This window comes from Ranitomeya variabilis, chromosome 2 (assembly GCF_051348905.1).
Source record: "Ranitomeya variabilis isolate aRanVar5 chromosome 2, aRanVar5.hap1, whole genome shotgun sequence".
Taxonomy (NCBI): Eukaryota; Metazoa; Chordata; class Amphibia; order Anura; family Dendrobatidae; genus Ranitomeya; species Ranitomeya variabilis.
Genome location: NC_135233.1, coordinates 42236493 through 42256742, shown reverse-complemented (window position 1 = coordinate 42256742; position 20250 = coordinate 42236493). Strand labels below are relative to the sequence as shown.

Here is a 20250-nt window from a genome sequence, read left to right as displayed (position 1 = left end):
TTGTTCTCCACCAGGAAAGTCTTTGAGAGCGAATGTGTGACGTCAATGGACACCTGTAGCTGGATGGCTGGCTCGTAGCACAAGGTCGTGCAGATGCCTTCTGATGGTTTTTGTAGATACTACTTTACACATTATTCTTGGTATGCATAATTAAGTTACCTATTTGAGGTATGAAGTGACACGTTAAGAAGCAATAATAAAAAAGAAAACTTTATTGACATATAGTTTTAAAAGATTTACAATTTTTTAATAAAAAGACAGGATGATGTAGGGGAAGGACCTCCAAAATACAAACAGGGGGTGACCCACCGGTTCCCAGTTATGATGTCTAGTTATAAATTGAATATACGTATAACGTATTAAAATGCTTTAATCAGTAACCCTATGGAGTGAAAAAGAAAATAAAGACCAGTCTATGTGGATGGACGGAATCAGCGTCTCTTTAGAAATACCATATAGCGGTCTGATGATTTAAATAAGGTATGTGATGTCTACTTTCGCTTGCAGTATAGAATGGATCACTACGTACCAATCTTCTTATCTGATGAGACCATGACGAGGCCTTCACAAGGGAGCATCATGCTGGTCCTACTCCCAGGATTATGGTGTGGGGTGGCATAATGTATGGTAGTCAGACCCATCTCGTCTTCAGTTCAGATAGACTAACAGTTCAGCGTTACATTTGTTTGTTAACCAGCGGTGCAGCCATTTCTCCAAAATGTCCCGGGAGCTGTTTGTCAATATGACAACCCCAGGTCACATGTTGCTTATGCTTCTGTGAGAAGCCTGAGTGGCCTAAACCTGTTCCCATGGCTGCAGCATCTTTGGACTTGTCTCCCATCGAGCACATCTGCGACGTCATTGTACACTGATTTCACAGAAGCTGCCAGCAGAGGATCTTGATGTTTTGCCCAAGTGCATTCAGAGACAGAACCGTCCTCCAGATGACCATTATTAACATCATGTTTTGGTCTCCCCGAGGTCATTCATCTGTTCCTTCATAGCCTTTCACCAGGCACTGCTCCTAATAGCCAGTTTCCTACTCCACACTGATGAGGGGCAAAAACCCCGAAACAGCTGTTTGTGGATGGATACCATGCTTGGCATAGGTGGTCTTCCTTTATTGGATATTCTCCTTTATTGGATGCTGCCCTTCCCGTGGTTGTTCCTTCCCGGAGAAAGGCCTGGCTATTCATTGCTTGCGTTGAGAAACACGTGATGGTGTCTCCGCAGCTTACTTTACATTATTAACATCAGTGATAGCAGCAGAGGGATTTCTGCACCTGGTTCTTATGCAGTGTATATATTGTATATAGTGTTTATTTTCTGCGTTTTTTATGTATTATTTTTGGTTTGTTTTTTGATTCTAAGTCTCTTGAATTTCAATGGGGAAAAACTGCAGTAAAAACACTAAAAGAATTTTAAAACTGTGTTTAAAACCCCCCAAAACCGCATGTCAAAAAATCCAAGAAAAAAAGTAGGACGTTTAAAAAAAATCTAATTCATATTGCTGTCACTGTAAAATATTGTGGATTTTTTTCAGTTGGAAAATGAATGAGATTTTTAACACGTCTAATGGAAGCCCAGGTTGCTTTGATAGCAGCGTTCAGCTCGTCTGCATTGTTGGGTCTGGTGTCTCATCTTCCTCTTGACAATACCCCATAGATTCTCTATGGGGTTAAGGTCAGGAGAGTTTGCTGCCAATCAAGCACAGTGATACTGTTGTGTGTACACCAGGTATTGGTACTTTTGGCAGTGTGGACAGGTATATACCTATAAACAGGCACCACTCATTGATGATATAGAAAAAACTCTTTATTGAACATCAGAAAACACCAAACATGGTAAAAATAGCCCACAGTGGGCAGCAGGTGAGAGACAACAAATACAGAATAAAAAGGGTAGACACCTGGCAACAAAATCATGAAAAAATCCTATAGATTACTGACGTAAAATACTGGTTTGAAGTGCTTTGTATGTAAACAAGGGTAAAAATATTATTCAGTCCTATATTATGATGGTCTTTGCAGGATAGTATATTACTATACTGCAGTATATGACTATAGTCTTTGCAGAGTTAATCACAATGCAGTGTTGCATACCACAAGCTCATATACTCCCGATACAAGGAGAGGCTAATACACCTTATATGCCACATAATAGAAAATGCACAAAGACTATTTTGACCATGCACATAAAATACAACATCAGTTCATATTTACCAAGTAGAATGGATAGCCAGGCGTCCACCACACCCGACGCGCGTTTCGCACGCAGTTGCTTCATCCAGGGTCAAGCAACTCCGTGCGAAATGCGCGTCGGGTGTGGTGGACGCCTGGCTATCCATTCTACTTGGTAAATATGAACTGATGTTGTATTTTATGTGCATGGTCAAAATAGTCTTTGTGCATTTTCTATTATGTGGCATATAAGGTGTATTAGCCTCTCCTTGTATCGGGAGTATATGAGTTTGTGGTATGCAACACTGCATTGTGATTAACTCTGCAAAGACTATAGTCATATACTGCAGTATAGTAATATACTATCCTGCAAAGACCATCATAATATAGGACTGAATAATATTTTTACCCTTGTTTACATACAAAGCACTTCAAACCAGTATTTTACGTCAGTAATCTATAGGATTTTTTCATGATTTTGTTGCCAGGTGTCTACCCTTTTTATTCTGTATTTGTTGTCTCTCACCTGCTGCCCACTGTGGGCTATTTGTACCATGTTTGGTGTTTTCTGATGTTCAATAAAGACTTTTTTCTATATCATCAATGAGTGGTGCCTGTTTATAGGTATATATAAGTTATGTGCGGCTAACCACTGTGGGCTTCATTATTGGTGTTGTGCAGTGTGGACAGGTGCCAAGTCCTGCTGGAGAATGACATTTCCATGTCCAAAAAGCTTGTCGGAAGGGAAACATGAAGTGCTCTAAAATGTCCTGGTAGACGGCTGCGCTGACTTTGGTCTTGATAAAACACAGTGGACCTACACCAGCAGATGACATGGCTCCCAAACCATCACTGACTGTGGAGCCTTCACACTAGACCTCCAGCAGCTTGGATTGTGGCCTCTCCACTCTTCCTCCAGACTCTGGGACCTGGATTTCCAAATAAAATGCAAAATCTACTTTCATCTGAAACCAACACCTTGGACCACTGACAACAGTCCAGTTCTTTTCCTCCTTGGCCCAGGTAAGACGCTTCTGGCGTTGTCTATTGGTCATGAGTGGCTGACACAAGGAATGTGACACTTGTAGCCCATGTCCTGGACACGTCTGTGTGTGGTGGCTCTTGAAGCAATGACTCCAGCAGCAGTCCACTCCTTGTGAACCTCCCCCAAATTTTTGAATGGCCTTTTCTTAACAATCCTTTCCAGGCTGCGGTTATCCCGGTTGCTAGTGCACCTTTTTCTACCACACTTTTTCCTTCCACTCCTCTTTCCATTAATATGCTTGGATACAGCACTGTGTGAACAGCCGGCTTTTTTAGCAATGACCTTTTGTGGCTTCCCCTCCTTGTGGAGTGTGCCAGTGACTGCCTTGTGGACATCTGTCAGGTCAGCAGTCTTCCCCATGATTGTGGAGCTACTGAAACAGACTAAGGGACCTTTTTAAAAGCTTAGGAAGCCTTAGGAAGCCTTTGTTTTTTGTTAATTATTCTAATTTACTGAGATAATGACTTTTGTTTTTTTTATTGGCTGTAAGCCATAATCATCAACAGAAATAAACACGTGAAATAGATCACTCTGTGTGTAATGACTCTATATAATATAGGAGTTTCACTTTTTGTATTGAAGAACTGAAAAAAAATTAACTTTTTGATGATATTCTAATTTTGTGAGAAGCACCTGTATATACAAGTAAGCTCCACTGCTCGTTCCTCCAGGCTCGTTAGTGTCGCTCTGTCTTTATGAATGGGTGGCCATTGGTTTTCTAAAAGTCTCCAGTAACGCTAATGGCTTTAGCTCTCGTCATGGAGGGTCTAAGACTCTGTAGCGGTGAAAGGGTTTATTTTCCGGACATGCAGTGTCGCTTGGCTCTCGTCCCACTCCATGTGTGTGCATTTCTCAAACACATACAGTATACAGACTAAACCCCCACTAATCCCTCTGAGAAGACCGTCTGGCAATAAGTAGACCCATTCTTCTAAGGGCTCCTGCAAAGCTGGCCGAATTTTCTGGATGCTGCTGCCAATACATCTGACTCACTCCCAAGGAATCCTACCTTAGGTTTTTAATTCCCCTAGAAGGAGAACTGGTATAAGAAATGTAAAACACAAATAAAGCCTCCGCACAGATACAGAACGACCGTCGTCCATCTGAATTGTATGTTCAGTTCCGGGATTGTTTTATTCTTATCAATATATCTATAATTATTTTCTTCGTTAAGGATTAGAAAACCATGCCAGCATTATTCCAGAAATAGCGCCACTCTTACACGTGGGTCGTGTGTGCTATTGCAGCGTCAGTAGATTTCATGTGTGCTACACTTATTAGCCTATAGGTGGCGCTGTGTGATCTGATGACGGGTGTTGATGAAACGATCTACTGATCAGGGAGGCAGATATGTTTACTAATCCTCCAAAAAGTTGCAACCGATGAACCAATTAAAGGGAAATCTAGTGAAAAAGATATGTCATCGATAAATGCACCAATATGATATTGGTAAATCTGTTATCTTAGACCACCGATTATTTGCAAAATGGCCTAGAAGACTTAAAGGCGTTAATGTACTATGACAACTCCTTTTTTTTTTTTTTGTTTGAGGATGCCCTGGTATTAAGCCAACTATTTTAAGTCCAACTTCAGAACCATCCAGCTTCAAACAGCTTTTATCACTGAAGAATGCTTCCCCGCCAGCAGCTGTCTTAGGAAATATATCATATGCTGGCCACTTAAAAAAATGACCAACCCATGATTGAGCACTTCCCATGTTAGATATTTATGGCATATTTCACATCTCCTCAGTGTCCCTCTTCCCTGTTGAGATCTCACACTGCTCAGTATAAGCCGCAGCTGTCAGGCTGGGTGGGCAGCACTGAACTCTCTCACTTTATAGCTGGCCACAGAAATGCTCATTTTATTATCAGGATTCTGCAGCCAGTGTAATATGGATTTTCAGTGTGAGTACAACAGCTTCACCAGGTCCAATACATCGATTTCAATATGTATAGAGTTTGTATTGTGAAATCTGGTAACGGATCCACTTTAAATCTATAAAATCTAGCTTCAAAAAAACATCTTTTGGCATTTGAGACAAACATGGGTTTGTCTGAGCATGGATCAGTGAGTGCCTTCTTCAGTAGAGGGCTTGGCATGACCATGTTCATTGACAAGCCATTGATTTTAATAGGCACAATGCCATGCTTAATGTCACCAGTGGGGGCACTGCAGGGAAACTGAAAACTTACTACTGGGGTGCAATCCAGATTACAGCTGATTTCATGGTCTCTTAGTATTATGGTTTTCATTTTGGGGGGGTAGACTGTTCAAAAAAAGAGGAAAACCCTATTAACCCCCGTTTTGCACTGCTTAACACCATCAGTATGACCATTATATACATTATTGGATAACCCCTTTATTAATTAGCCCAGGGAGGAAACACAAAAATGATCCTCTCTTCCCAGAATCGTCACCACTCCTCCGCGCTCAGTGCTGTGCCCCCTGACAGTCTGCCACCGGCATCAACATTGACGCTGATTGGCTGCAAAGCATTTACTGTTTTTTCTTTTTGGACAAAGTGCTGCAGCTGATCACTGGCCACTGATTGGCTGCAGCTGTCATATGATGCCCTGTCTGATGTGGATCCCAGCAGGAGAAGTCTGGGAGGTGAGTATGTCATTTTTTCCACCTTCCTGGGTCCATTAATAAGAGGTTGTCTAGTAGTAGACTACCCCTTTAAGTTCCCTTCTAAATATGAACTATTATCGTGTACCTTGCATGTAGAATCCTGGGTCGACGATCCAAGCTTTAAAGGAGATTTTCCAAGGAATAAAAGCTATTTTTGTAAAGGGGTCAGATTGGGATAAAGTCTCCACCCCTTGCTCCCGTTTCAGCACATAAAAAATGGCAGCTCAACCACTCGCTGAAGGGTGTTAATAATTGTCTTAGTGGGCATTTTTGGCCATTTTTCAGTGGGAGCCTCGGGGGATCGGTGAGGTTGAGTATCGTTTCTTTCAACTCAGTCTGGGCCATTTCAATTTTTTTTTTCCCCCTGAAAAAAACCCTTTTTAGGGCATTTGAACAAGGATTATCTCTGCACTCTTGTATATCAATACAAACCACTTCTCAGCATTGATCATTTTCCTTCTTTTGCCAACGTTCATGTTAGCACTTGACATTTGGCAGAAGAAATCCATAGAGGATTCCAAATAAATATCATGTACACGTAGCGGTTTGTGATGTCACCCAATATAAACAAATGACCCCATTGTTTCCTATCAGGAACGGGGGTGCACTGAATTAGCATCTTATATTGGTGAAATAGATCGGGGAGCGTAGATTGTTCATTCAATAGCCTAGCATTTACAGTCTGGCTTATTAAATAACAGTCATGTAATACTATCCCTCCCTGGATTAAGCTGCGTTCCCGGTGAAAGTCTTCAGACTGCCGGCTTCTGCAGCAGTGATTACACAATGAAGAAAGCCAGAGGACAATGGAGGAAGCACGTTATTAAAACAATAACATATACGGATCCTTCAGTGGGAAAACACTACCGGGTGCGAAAATGGAAGAGCGGCAAAAGTTGACTGGTGCGGACACTTGGGTAACAGAAATCATTGAGAGGTTCCTTGACAAATTTTGTACATGCCAAGGGCTACACAAGCTCCCTCTAATTTTTGGTGATCCCCAACTTTATATACCTCTTGCCTCAGTCATGGAACAAGATTGTAGTAACTCCTTGCCAACCTCAAGCCCCGGAGACCCAGGCATCTACACTGGTTTGCATGATACTGCCGACAGCGATTATTATTGCCCCCTGTTGTGAGCTTTAGGCATTCCCCAACTTTACCTACTCCTAGTCTCAGCCATGGAATATGCATAACAAGATTGTGAGGAACCCCCGTCCCTCAAAAATAGCCCCGAAGACCCTGGCATCTACACTGGTTGGCATAGTGCTGCTGATAGAGTTTTTTTACTGCCCCCTGCTATAATTTTTCATCCCCTCTCTAGAGATTTCTCCAACTTTACCCACTTCTTGTTTCAGCCATGGGACAATCAGCTGCCTTGCCCACCCCACCCCACCAAAATAAAAGAAGATGTCCAGAAGACCCTGGCGACTACACTGGTTTTCATGGTGCCCTGAACCCCCTTCCCTGAAAAAATCCCCGAAGACACTGGTTTTCATGGTGCTACTGACAATGAATGTTATTTCCTCTACATATAGTTTTGCAACCCCTCTCTCAAGATTTCGGCATTCCCCAATTTTACCTACACCTTGTCTCAGCCATGTTGCATGCAATGGGCCCCATCCAAGCTTAGAGGAGCTTGGCATCTACACTGGTTCGCCCGGCACTGCTGACAGTGATTTTTACCGCCCCCACCTATAATTTTATACATCATCTCTCGAAATCCTGGCAGTTATCTACTCTACCTACCACCCATCCCAGCTACGGTACACACTTACCCAAATTGTACCCAAATTGCCAAGAACGCCCAAGGTTCAGTAGGCCTTGGATCTACCCTAGCTTGCAACCGTTCTTGGAAACTGTCTCTACCAGAAAGTCTCTCTTGGTTGTCCTACCTTAAAAACCTCGTTACTGTCATAGAGAGGTGACCACACTATGGATACTCTTAATGACAAGATGCCAGAGCTAGAAAAAAGGGTCATTTTCTGACTATACATTCCCTTTAAGATACGCTTCTACTTGAAACCATCAATGGAAACCTTTGATGGTTAGTTGGTATATACTTTTTACTCCTGGGCTCAGAATCCTAAAAGGTTTATTCCCAAATTCTTAAAAAAGTATTGCCAGATAGAGCTTGTAAATTCAATCAATTTTGCAATTTTCTGTTTCTTAAAATTTTTCAGCCGTTCTTGAGATTTTAAAACTTTTCTTTTGTTTACAGCTCATTGCTTTGGAGACCCAACCATCACTGCTAGACAGCAGAACATGTGCAGCGCTTACAAGTTCTTTTTTACTGAGCTTGTAAGGGCTGATTTAAAGTTGGCTGTGAAAGCTGAAGCATGCTGTCACCTCCTAATCCTGACCAGCTTCAGCTTACAAACAAGAAAGCAGTTGGTGGTCAGTTTCCAAGGCGACGAGCTGTAAACAAAAAAAATAAAAGTGTTAATATCTCAAAAACAACTGCAAATTTGAATAAGCAGTAAATTGCAAAAGTGCTTGTTTTTACAAGCTCCATATAATATCTATATGTGAAAATAAGAATAACCCTTTAAGTGACATTTTTGCTATTAAATCCTATGTTGCGTCATGTCATCATATATGGCATGTTATGATATTCAAAATCATGTAAAAGTGACTGACACAGATGTAGGGTTTAATTTAACAAAACTTCTAGACTAAACGGTCTTAAAATGTGCCAAATTCTTCATCGCGGCTCGGGACGGATTACAAATTTGGAACATCTTTACATCCTTAGTCTCAGTTTACACCATCAGTTAGTTGGCTTATTTTGGTCAACTGAGTTATGTCAAATTGTGGAACCATTTCATTGCTCAGGATTAAAATTTAGGCCAGAGTGCAATCATTTATGGTTTCTGCTTATGGCCGCTCTGTGCATAGTGACTTCATCTATAGTGATATGTGAAACCATTGCTGGCTAGGTAGTGGATAAAGCCTTGGCTTCAGGGCTCAGGACCTGCAAGCTACATGCCTGCTATTAGAACATGTTGTGAGATGTCATCATCAGGGATGACGCCAGCACCCAGCAGTCCCAAGTAAAATGCAGCTGTTAATTATAAAAATAGGGGGAGGTGTTCCTTCTGATTTTGATTGTCCGTCCTATCCTCTGATGATTTCGGGATGCTGGTGGTATTGTTATGGCTTTTATTTGGCCTACCAAAGGCCCTCATGTCTGCCATGTTTCTACACCTATGAAGCCTGTGTCTGAGCTTCATAGGAGAGCGGTAATTTTGCAATACACTACAAAATTACAGTATTAGGCTATGGTCACACCAGCATATATTCTCTCATCCGAGAGAATAGAACCTATTATGCTAATCATACTCTGATCGGAGTATGATCAGAGTGTGGTAATCATGTGATCCGATTCTTCTGGATGAGGAGAAAATGGAAAAAACTGTCTTATCCTTTCGATCGGTCCGAGGAAATTGGACTGCACTCAGATGTCATCTGAGTGCAGCCCGATGGTTTCTCCGCATTCATTGACTTCAATAACATTGGTGCTCTGAGTGCGATCCCAGAGAATGACATTGGTGCTCTGAGTGCGATCCCAGAGAATAACATTGGTTCCAAGTGTGATCCTATGTTTTATCAGATTGCACTTGGACCAAAAATACGGCCATATGCACAAGCCCTTACAGAGTATTTTTCAGGGGATCAAGTGATCACAGGTTCAAGACCCTTAAAACGACCAGTAAAAGATATTAAAACAAAGATTAAAAATATTCTTAAATGAATAAAAGTTAATTTCACCCCTACTCTTTTTCCCCCAATATGTCAAAAATCTAAAAAAAAAAAGACATATTTGGCATTGACGCGTCCGAGGTAATAAAATCTCAGAATATACAGCTCTGGCAAAAATTAAAGGGAACCTGTCACCCCGTTTTTTCCGTATGAGATAAAAATACCGTTAAATAGGGCCTGAGCTGTGCGTTACAATAGTGTATTTTGTGTACTCTGATTCCCCACCTATGCTGCCGAAATACGTTACCAAAGTCGCCGTTTTCGCCTGTCAATCAGGCTGGTCTGGTCAAATGGGCGTGGTGACATCGCTGTTTCTTCCCCCAGATCTTGCTTATTTTTCCGTTGGTGGCGTAGTGGTTTGCGCATGCCCAACTGCCGAATCCACTGCACAGGTGAGGAAAAAGAGCGCGATCTGCGCTATTCCCCTGGTGATCGGTGGGGGCAGCCATCTTCCTGAGGCCGCGCATGCGCAGATGGAGCGCTCTGCTGCCCAGGGCTTCAGGAAAATGGCCGCCGCGATCTCCATCTGCGCACGCGCGGCATCCCGCGGCCATTTTCCTGAAGCCCCGGGCAGCAGAGTGCTCCATCTGCGCACGCGCGGCCTCAGGAAGATGGCTACCCCCACCGATCACCAGGGGAATAGCGCAGATCGCGCTCTTTTTCCTCACCTGTGCAGTGGATTCGGCAGTTGGGCATGCGCAAACCACTACTCCACCAACGGAAAAATAAGCAAGATCTGGAGGAAGAAACAGCGATGTCACCACGCCCATTTGACCAGACCAGCCTGATTGACAGGCGAAAACGGCGACTTTGGTAACGTATTTCGGCAGCATAGGTGGGGAATCAGGGTCCACAATATACACTATTGTAACGCACAGCTCAGGCCCTATTTAACCGTATTTTTATCTTATACGGAAAAAACGGGATGACAGGTTCCCTTTAAGAGACCACCACATCGGAACCCTGTCATGGGCAGCCCAATCTCCAGACCTGAGCCCCATTGAAAACCTCTGGAATGTAATTGGAGCGCCCCCACGTGTAAGGACAATGGAGTACTCGGTACCGGGTCTATCTCTCTCGGTTCTGGGGATGTCACGGTGGCCCGACCCGGTCCGTGGCCCTTCTGAGGGGCGTCCACTTAAAGGAGTAGTAGTTTGTACGGTGTTTCGTGACGCCACCTGTGGTATTCGGTCAGGGTGACCGACGCTCCTAGGGGTCCGCTGGGTGATGGAATGGCAGCTAGATGGTGTACCTTCCCACAGGTGAAGTATGTCCCCAGGGCTTCCCAGTTGTATAGGTGGCGATGATGGACGTCGTAAGGCGCAATGAATAACAAGGACACAAAGGTTGCAGTCTCTTTACCTTTTACTGAAGACTTCAGAGTCCACAGTCCAGAGCACTGCTAACAGGGCAGGCTGAGTCCGGCCAGTCCGAAGGCACATCCAGAGTTCCCTTATCCAGGTGGAAATCAGTAGCCTTCCTACTAGCGCCTGTGTGTTGTAGTACCTCCCTGCTGAGCACCACGGGATAGTCCTCACAACTTTCGTGGATGTTTCTGATGTTCTCTCTCTCTGTCCCCCAGATGGTATGGATAGGACAACCCGTATGATGGGGTAGGCCTGGAGCTATTTTATAGGGACCCTAGAGACGCCCCTCTCCCACAATTTGCCTCCGTGTCTTCATAGGCATTAAGGTCGAGCAACCAACTTGGAATTGACTGTCCTGCCGGTCTCTGAAGTAATGCGTAGAGCCTATTACTCCCTCGGTGTTCCGGCCACCGGCTACGCGCCTCAGAAGGAGGCTGCCGATCTCAGTGCAGAACTCCTCCCGGTATTATCTCCTTGTGCTGTGATCTCGCCTCTCACTCTCCACAATATACTTCGCTTCGTGTCCTTTCTTAGGATGCTGCCGCAATGAAGTGCAGGCACAGCTCCGTAACGTTCTATCTCGTGCTTGGCCTCTGTCAGGATCCCACCCCTGACAGGGACCCTCTGTCTACAGCTCAGATGTTCCTCCTTCTCCCCCTGTCTGCCTGACAGGTCCTCTCTGGGTCTAACCCAGGCAGCTTCTGACTGACTTCCTATCCAACCCACCAGTGTTACCCGTGTGTGAGGAGTGGCCTAGTAGATAGAACCTTTGCTCCCCCTGGTGGACTGGAGTGTGAAGTGTAGTGTGTGACTGTGATACCTGGTCAGGTGAACTCCTTTAGTACCATCAGACGTAACATCACTCCCACTGGTGGAAGAGCGACATTACTGCAACGACCAGGACTCTGGGGCGCTGCATAATCAACAGGATGATGGACAGTCACAAGCCATCAAACATAGAAGAACTGCTTACATTTTTGCGCCAGGAGCAGTGTGAAAGACTGGTGGAAAGCATGCCAAGACGCATGAAAGCTGTGATTAAAAATCATGGTTATTCCACAAGATATTGATTTCTGAACTCTTCCTGAATTAAACATTAGTATTGTTGTTTCTAAATGATTATGAACTTGTTTTCTTTGCATTATTTGAGGTCTGAAAGCACAGGGTTATTTTTTATTTTGACCATTTTTCTATGTCAGAAAAAAAATACAAATTTTATTGCTTGGAAATTCAGAGATATGTTGTCAGTAGTATGGCACCCCAGGAGTCTGGTTGCCACAATGGCATTTCCTCCCTCACAGGGGTTGATGCCATGCCTGGAAGCAAGAAGGAATCCCCTTAGCAGATAACACTGGAATTCAACACTTTCCTGACTCCAGACCAGAAGGGGGAGCTCTAAACCCAGTTTCAGGGGAGCAGCCCTATAAGTTCTAGTTTGGAGGTGGGGTTAGTTAGTCTGAGTACAAGGGAGGGAAAGTGAGGATGCAGACAGTGAAGTAAGAGGAAGCATGAGGGGAAAGCCTGGGAGTGGAGCTGCGATTGAGCTCACTCCAGGACTGAGTGCAAAAGGCCAGACACCGAAGTCCGTGGTTGTATGGGGACTGTAGGCCCCGCAACTGGAGGACAGGAGATTGCAGGACTCCTGGCCACAACTGAGACCTGAAGGCACAGCAGCAAACTAGAGCCCAGAGTCACCACGAGAGAGAGTGACACCTGGAAAAGGCTCGAGCGGATAGTGTTCCACTTAAAGGACAGAGAGAGAGAGGGACTTGAATAGAGCATAAAGCATCAAGAACCTTGAAAACAGCGCAGTAAGGAAGGCCTCCAAATCCAGCTGGCTAGGGGGATTCTGAATTGTTTCCAGGCTGCCCAGACCTCCAACACCACCTGTCAACAGTGCCCCGGACAGCACCTACAATTAAAGGTAAAGGTTATTCCTGCACCCCAACATCCACAACCACTCACAGACTGTCCTGGTAGTCCTGGGGCCTCCGATCCACCTGTGGGGAGCAAAACCATCTAAGCTGCATCACCATTGACCCTAGCAGATCCCTTTAAGCAGCGTCGGCCATCCCTGGCCGAGTACCACAGGTGGCGTCACGAACAATCCCCTATAACTATTTCCCTCATCCCTTTCATTGGACGCCCAGGGCCACGGACCGGATCACTGCTGCTGTGACCACATCCCTTTTAAGAACTGTCTGACCCGGACCGAGTACCCCATGGCCCTTGGGGGCGCTCCAGTAGTTTATAGAAAAAATAACAATTTACATTTTCCTCAAAAATATACCTAGAAAGAGAAAAATCAGACAAACTGAACATTTTGCAGTGGTCTCTTAATTTTTTGCCAGAACTATATTTCCTATAAGGTGAACGGCGAAACCCCAAAAAAGTGGCAGAATTGAAAGAAATTGCCTTAAAAGAGATTAGAAAGTCATATGCACCCCCATAATGGTGGTGAAAAAACTCCAGATCGTACCACAGAAAAAAAGAAAAAGCTAAAGTCCTTGTAAGGAAAGGAGGGAAAATGGAAAGCATAGAAGGGACACTCAAAGGACTGGATAAAAATGGAGACGGGCCTGCTCATCATATGTCATTAGGTGGCGGATTTCGATAGAACCTTTTCCCAGAAGTTATCACCTCGGACAAAATCATAGAATAAAACTGTACAAAAGAAAGTTAGAAATCAGAGTGGATATTGTGTAAAACCAATGGTTGGTTGCATTGACTTTCTAAGACTTTGCAGTTTTGCGTTGCAATAATTCGATGTGGAAATGCATGGCGAGCCAGCGAGATGTAATGAGGCTTGGTGTAAAGGAAGGTGAGGACGAGAGGGGAAGAGTGAAGCGAGGAGGGGTGAGCAGCACACTGGGCGAATGTAATGAGAGAGGGAGATAGGAGGAGAAGGAGGCTGCGAGGCGGATGACTGCCTCCCCAACCCTGCTCCTGTTTAATATTCCGCCTGCTCTCTTCATATTGTGCTTGGCTCCTGTGGGATTGGAACTCACGTCTTGAAACCAAAGCCAATTTTCTGTCTTAATCTCACAATGTTTTGACTGGAGGCAGATCCAGTTTTTTAGTCCGAGTGGAAACCACCAAAGCATCACTCTCTGCTTTTCATAAGGAGACGGATGGAGAGAACGGATCACCGGCTGCTCGGGTAACGATGACATGCAAGTGGTGACCAAATGGAAACAGAGAGGACGCTTAAGTAAATCCAGATAGGTCTCTGCACCGGGAAGAAAAGGGATTTTTTTTTGGTTGGGGGGGATTATTCTGCTGAATCGATTTTTCCAACAATTCTACCTGATCTGGAGGAAGATCTTATTTTTTTACCTGGATGTTGCTCGAGGTTAGTGGGCAATAGGAGACAAGATTGTCCTTAGTTCATACTGCCGGTAAGATACTGCTGATGCTTTGTTTTACTACTACCCTCATCATCTCTACTTGTTCTTTAGGGTTTATTACTATTATTGTTATCTATGTTGGGATTTTGAAAACGAATGAATAAAAGTTATCAGATTATAATAGTAGATGCCTTCAAGTCCTGAAAGTAGAGGATTCATAAGGGGCTGTGCAAGAGTGGTGCAAAAACAGGACGAAAAATGTAAAAAAAAGTAGATTATAATGAGAGAGAGAGTCTACTATGTGACCACTGAAAGCAGTGATCCTCACCGTGCTAGCCCAGGAATCTGCAACAGCTAAAGAGCCAAAGAATTGGAAACCTTCCATTCACCGTGTACGTAATAAGAAGGTACTGTTGTATAAAAGCTGCTTTCTCTCTTTTGTGGAGTATTAAGGGAAGGACAACAGTTGTAACAAAGCTAAGTTATCGAAATGCACATGCCATGATAGGAGCTGTAGTTTTGTAAAGGCCGAAGAGCCGTAGATCATTGACATTTGATCTACAGTGTATATAATAGGAAGGTACTGTTGTATAAAAGCTGCTTACTCTCTTTTGTGGAGTATTCAGGGAAGGATTGGAGTTGTAGCAAAGCTAAGTTATCGTAATGCACAAATAAGGTTGGGATATAGAATTTTGGATCAGCTGAAGACCACAGATTGGAGACCTATGATCTACAGCGTATGTAATTGGAAGGTACTGCTGTATAAAAGCTGCTTACTTTCCTTTATGGATCATATTGGAAAGGACTACAGTTGAACTTGTAGCAAACTAAGTTATCACAATGTAAGTTTAGGAGATTTAGTTTTGGAAAAGCTGAAGGTCCACAGATTGGAGACCTATGAGCTATAGCTAATGGAAAGGTACTGTTGGATAAAAGCTACTCAGCTAGAAATTCCCTTTGGTAGAGTCAATGGAGAAAGACTACAGAAGTTATCACAATTTACAAGCAAGGCTGGGAATTATAGTTTTGATGAAACAGCTGAACAGACGCAAACTGGAGACCTTTGGATTCCCAGTATATGTGATGGTGGTACTGTTGTATAAAAGCTAGTCATCCTCTTTGGCAAACAGGCAAGAAGTGCAGATTGTTGCAATGCACAAATAAGATTGGATGCTAATAAGAAGGTACTGCTGAAGAGCCTCAGATTGGAGACCTTTGAGCTACAATGTAGGTTGTCATGATCTCTGCAGGCAGAGATCATAGCAAGCCTATAGAGGGACAAGCTCTCGGAAGATGGAACTATACTGACCATGAACTAAGCCTGCCGCGCAACTAGAAATAGCCAGGTAGCATTTCCTATTTATCGCTAGATGCCCAGCTCTGGCCTAAGACCTAAATAGCTAGCAGAGGGAAATATAAGACCTGGCTCACCTCTAGAGAAATATTCCAAAGAAGACAGTAGCCCCCCACATATAATGACGGTGAGTTCAGATGAAACAACAAACGCAGCAGGAAAATAGTCTTAGCAAATTTGAGGTCCGCTTACTAGATAGCAGAAGACAGATAGTATACTTTCATGGTCAGCAGAAAAACACTAACAAAATACCATCCAGAGATTACCTTAAACTCTGGCATTAACTCATAACGCCAGAGTAGCAATCCCTGATCAACGAGAGCTTTCCAGACACAGTAACAAAACTTCAGCTGTGAACTGGAACAAATAGGCAAAACGAAACATGGACAAAAGTCCAACTTATCTAGTAGTTGTCAGAAGCAGGAACAAGCACTGAGAGGCATCAGATAACATTGTTGACCGGCAAGAAACCACCAGAGAAATGAGCTTAAATAGCGACACCCACTACTGATGAAACCAGGTGAAACAGGAAAGAGGATGACAAGTCCAATTCCACAAGCGGCCACCGGGGGAGCCCAGAATCCAAATTCACAACAGTACCCCCCCCTCAAGGAGGGGGCACCGAACCCTCACCAGATCCACCAGGGCGACCAGGATGAGCCCTATGGAAGGCACGAACAAGATCAGAAGCATGAACATCAGATGCATTGACCCAAGAATTATCCTCCTGGCCGTAACCCTTCCAGTTGACCAGATACTGGAGTCTCCGTCTGGAAACACGAGAGTCCAAAATTTTCTCCACAACGTACTCCAACTCACCCTCAACCAACACCGGAGCAGGAGGCTCAACTGAAGGTACAACAGGTACCTCATACCTGCGCAATAACGACCGATGAAAAACGTTATGAATGGAAAAGGACGCAGGGAGGTCCAAACGGAAAGAAACAGGATTAAGAATCTCCAATATTCTATAAGGGCCGATGAACCGAGGTTTAAACTTAGGAGAAGAGACCCTCATAGGGACAAAACGAGAAGACAACCACACCAAATCTCCAACACAAAGCCGAGAACCAACACGACGATGACGGTTGGCAAAACGCTGAGTCTTCTCCTGGGACAACTTCAAATTGTCCATAACCTGCCCCCAGATGTAATGCAATCTCTCCACCACCGCATCCACTCCAGGACAATCCGAGGATTCCACCTGACCGGAGGAAAATCGAGGGTGAAACCCCGAATTACAGAAAAACGGGGACACCAAGGTGGAAGAGCTGGCCCGATTATTGAGGGCGAACTCTGCCAATGGCAAAAAAGCAACCCAATCATCCCGGTCAGCAGAGACAAAACACCTCAGATATGTCTCCAGGGTCTGATTAGTCCGCTCGGTCTGGCCATTGGTCTGAGGGTGAAAAGCAGATGAAAAAGACAAATCTATGCCCATCCTAGCACAGAATGCCCGCCAAAATCTAGACACAAATTGGGTACCTCTGTCAGAAACAATATTCTCAGGAATACCGTGCAATCGGACAACATTCTGAAAAAACAGAGGAACCAACTCAGAAGAAGAAGGCAACTTGGGCAGAGGAACCAAATGGACCATTTTAGAGAAACGGTCACAGACCACCCAGATGACAGACATCTTCTGGGAAACAGGCAGATCTGAAATAAAATCCATCGAGATGTGTGTCCAAGGCCTCTTAGGAATAGGCAAGGGCAACAGCAGTCCGCTAGCCCGAGAACTACAAGACTTGGCCCGAGCACAAATGTCACATGACTGCACAAAGACTCGCACATCTCGTGACAGGGAAGGCCACCAGAAGGATCTTGCCACCAAATCCCTGGTACCAAAAATTCCGGGATGACCTGCCAATGCAGAAGAATGTACCTCAGAGATGACTCTACTGGTCCAATCATCCGGAACAAACAATCTATCAGGCGGACAACGATCCGGTCTATCCGCCTGAAACTCTTGCAAGGACCGCCGAAGATCAGGAGAAACGGCCGACAAAATTACTCCCTCCCTAAGGATACCTGTGGGTTCAGCATTACCAGGAGAGTCCGGGTCAAAACTCCTAGAAAGGGCATCTGCCTTAACATTCTTAGAACCCGGTAGGTATGACACCACAAAATTAAAGCGAGAAAAAAATAAAGACCAGCGCGCCTGTCTAGGATTCAGGCGCCTGGCAGTCTCAAGATAAATCAAATTTTTGTGGTCAGTCAATACCACCACCTGATGCTTAGCCCCCTCTAGCCAATGGCGCCACTCCTCAAACGCCCACTTCATGGCCAAAAGCTCCCTATTCCCAACATCATAATTCCGCTCTGCGGGCGAAAATTTGCGAGAAAAGAAGGCACAAGGCCTAATGACGGAGCAGTCGGAACCTTTCTGCGACAACACTGCCCCAGCTCCGATCTCCGAAGCGTCAACCTCAACCTGAAAAGGCAGATTCACATCCGGCTGACGTAACACAGGGGCAGAGGCAAAACGGTGCTTAAGCTCCTGAAAGGCCTCTACAGCATGAGGGGACCAATTAGCAACATCAGCGCCATGTCTGGTCAAATCAGTCAGTGGTTTAACGACATCCGAAAAACCAGCAATAAATCGGCGGTAAAAGTTGGCAAAGCCCAAAAATCTCTGAAGACCCTTAAGAGAGGAGGGCTGAGTCCAGTCACAAATAGCTTGCACCTTGACGGGATCCATCTCAATGGAAGAGGGAGAAAAAATATACCCCAAAAAGGAAATTTTCTGGACCCCAAAAACGCACTTAGACCCCTTCACACATAAAGAATTAGACCGCAGAACCTGAAAAACTCTCCTGACCTGCTGGACATGAGAGTCCCAGTCATCAGAAAAAATCAGAATATCATCCAGATATATTATCATAAATTTATCCAAAAAATCGCGGAAAATATCATGCATAAAAGACTGGAAAACTGAAGGGGCATTAGAAAGACCAAAAGGCATGACCAAATACTCAAAGTGGCCCTCGGGCGTATTAAATGCGGTCTTCCACTCATCCCCCTGCCTGATCCGCACCAAATTATACGCCCCACGAAGATCAATTTTAGAGAACCACTTAGCACCCTCTATACGAGCAAACAAATCAGTAAGCAATGGCAATGGGTATTGGTACTTAACAGTGATCTTATTCAGAAGCCGATAATCAATACATGGTCTCAAAGAGCCGTCCTTTTTTGAGACAAAGAAAAACCCAGCTCCCAAGGGAGAAGAAGATGGACGAATATGTCCCTTTTCCAAAGACTCCTTTATATATTCCCGCATAGCAGCATGTTCCGGCATAGACAGATTAAACAAACGACCCTTTGGATATTTGCAACCCGGTATCAAATCTATGGCACAATCGCACTCACGGTGCGGAGGTAACGACCCAAGCTTGGGTTCGTCAAAGACGTCTTGATAATCAGAGAGGAACTCAGGGACTTCAGAGGGAATGGACGACGAAATAGAAACCAAAGGTAAGTCCCCATGAATACCCTTACATCCCCAGCTCAACACAGACATTGCTCTCCAGTCCAAGACTGGATTGTGAGACTGCAACCATGGCAATCCCAGTACCAAATCGTCATGTAAATTATACAGCACCAGGAAACGAATAATCTCCTGGTGATCCGGATTGATACGCATGGTCACTTGTGTCCAGTATTGTGGTTTATTATTAGCCAATGGGGTGGAGTCAATCCCCTTCAGAGGAATAAGAGTCTCCAAAGGCTCTAAATCAAAACCACAACGATTGGCAAAGGACCAATCCATAAGACTCAGAGCGGCGCCAGAGTCAACATAGGCGTCCGTGGCAATGGATGACAAAGAGCAAATCAGGGTTACAGACAAAATAAACTTAGACTGAATGGTGCCAATGGAAACAGACTTATCAAGCTTCTTTGTACGCCTAGAGCATGCTGATATAACATGAGTAGAATCCCCACAATAGAAGCACAATCCATTCTTCCGTCTAAAATTCTGTCGCTCGCTCCTGGACAGAATTCTATCACACTGCATACTTTCTGGCATCTTTTCCATAGACACCGCCAGATGGTGCACCGGTTTGCGCTCCCGCAGACGCCTATCAATCTGAATAGCCATTGTCATGGACTCATTCAGACCTGCAGGCACAGGGAACCCCACCATAACATCCTTAACGGCATCAGAGAGACCTTCTCTGAAAGTTGCCGCCAAGGCGCACTCATTCCACTGAGTAAGCACAGACCATTTACGGAATTTTTGGCAGTAAACCTCAGCTTCGTCTTGCCCCTGAGATAGTGCCATCAAAGTTTTTTCTGCCTGAAATTCCAAATGAGGTTCCTCATAAAGCAAGCCCAAGGCCAGAAAAAACGCATCCACATCGCGCAACGCAGGATCCCCTGCTGGCAATGAGAAGGCCCAATCTTGAGGGTCACCCCTGAGCAAGGAAATCACAATCCTAACCTGCTGAGCAGGGTCTCCAGCTGAACGAGACTTCAGGGACAAATAAAGCTTACAATTATTTCGGAAATTCTGGAAGCTAGCTCTATTCCCTGTGAAGAACTCCGGCAAAGGAATTCT

At 44.5% G+C, this 20250-nt stretch overlaps 1 protein-coding gene across 3 annotated transcripts in view; it reads left to right on the top strand.

Annotated features, from left to right (window-relative positions):
* Window positions 1–20250, top strand: part of SERTAD4 (SERTA domain containing 4) — a 48345-nt gene that overhangs the window by 7421 nt on the left and 20674 nt on the right. The window contains exon 1 of one of the 3 annotated variants that reach the window (XM_077282353.1): window positions 13949–14386. The exons of 1 other annotated variant lie outside the window; for it this stretch is intronic. The gene's annotated coding sequence lies outside the window, so the exon portion shown is untranslated. Of the gene's footprint in view, window positions 1–13948; window positions 14387–20250 lie in introns of those variants that run through there. One more of the 3 variants, XM_077282354.1, reaches the window with a different exon arrangement.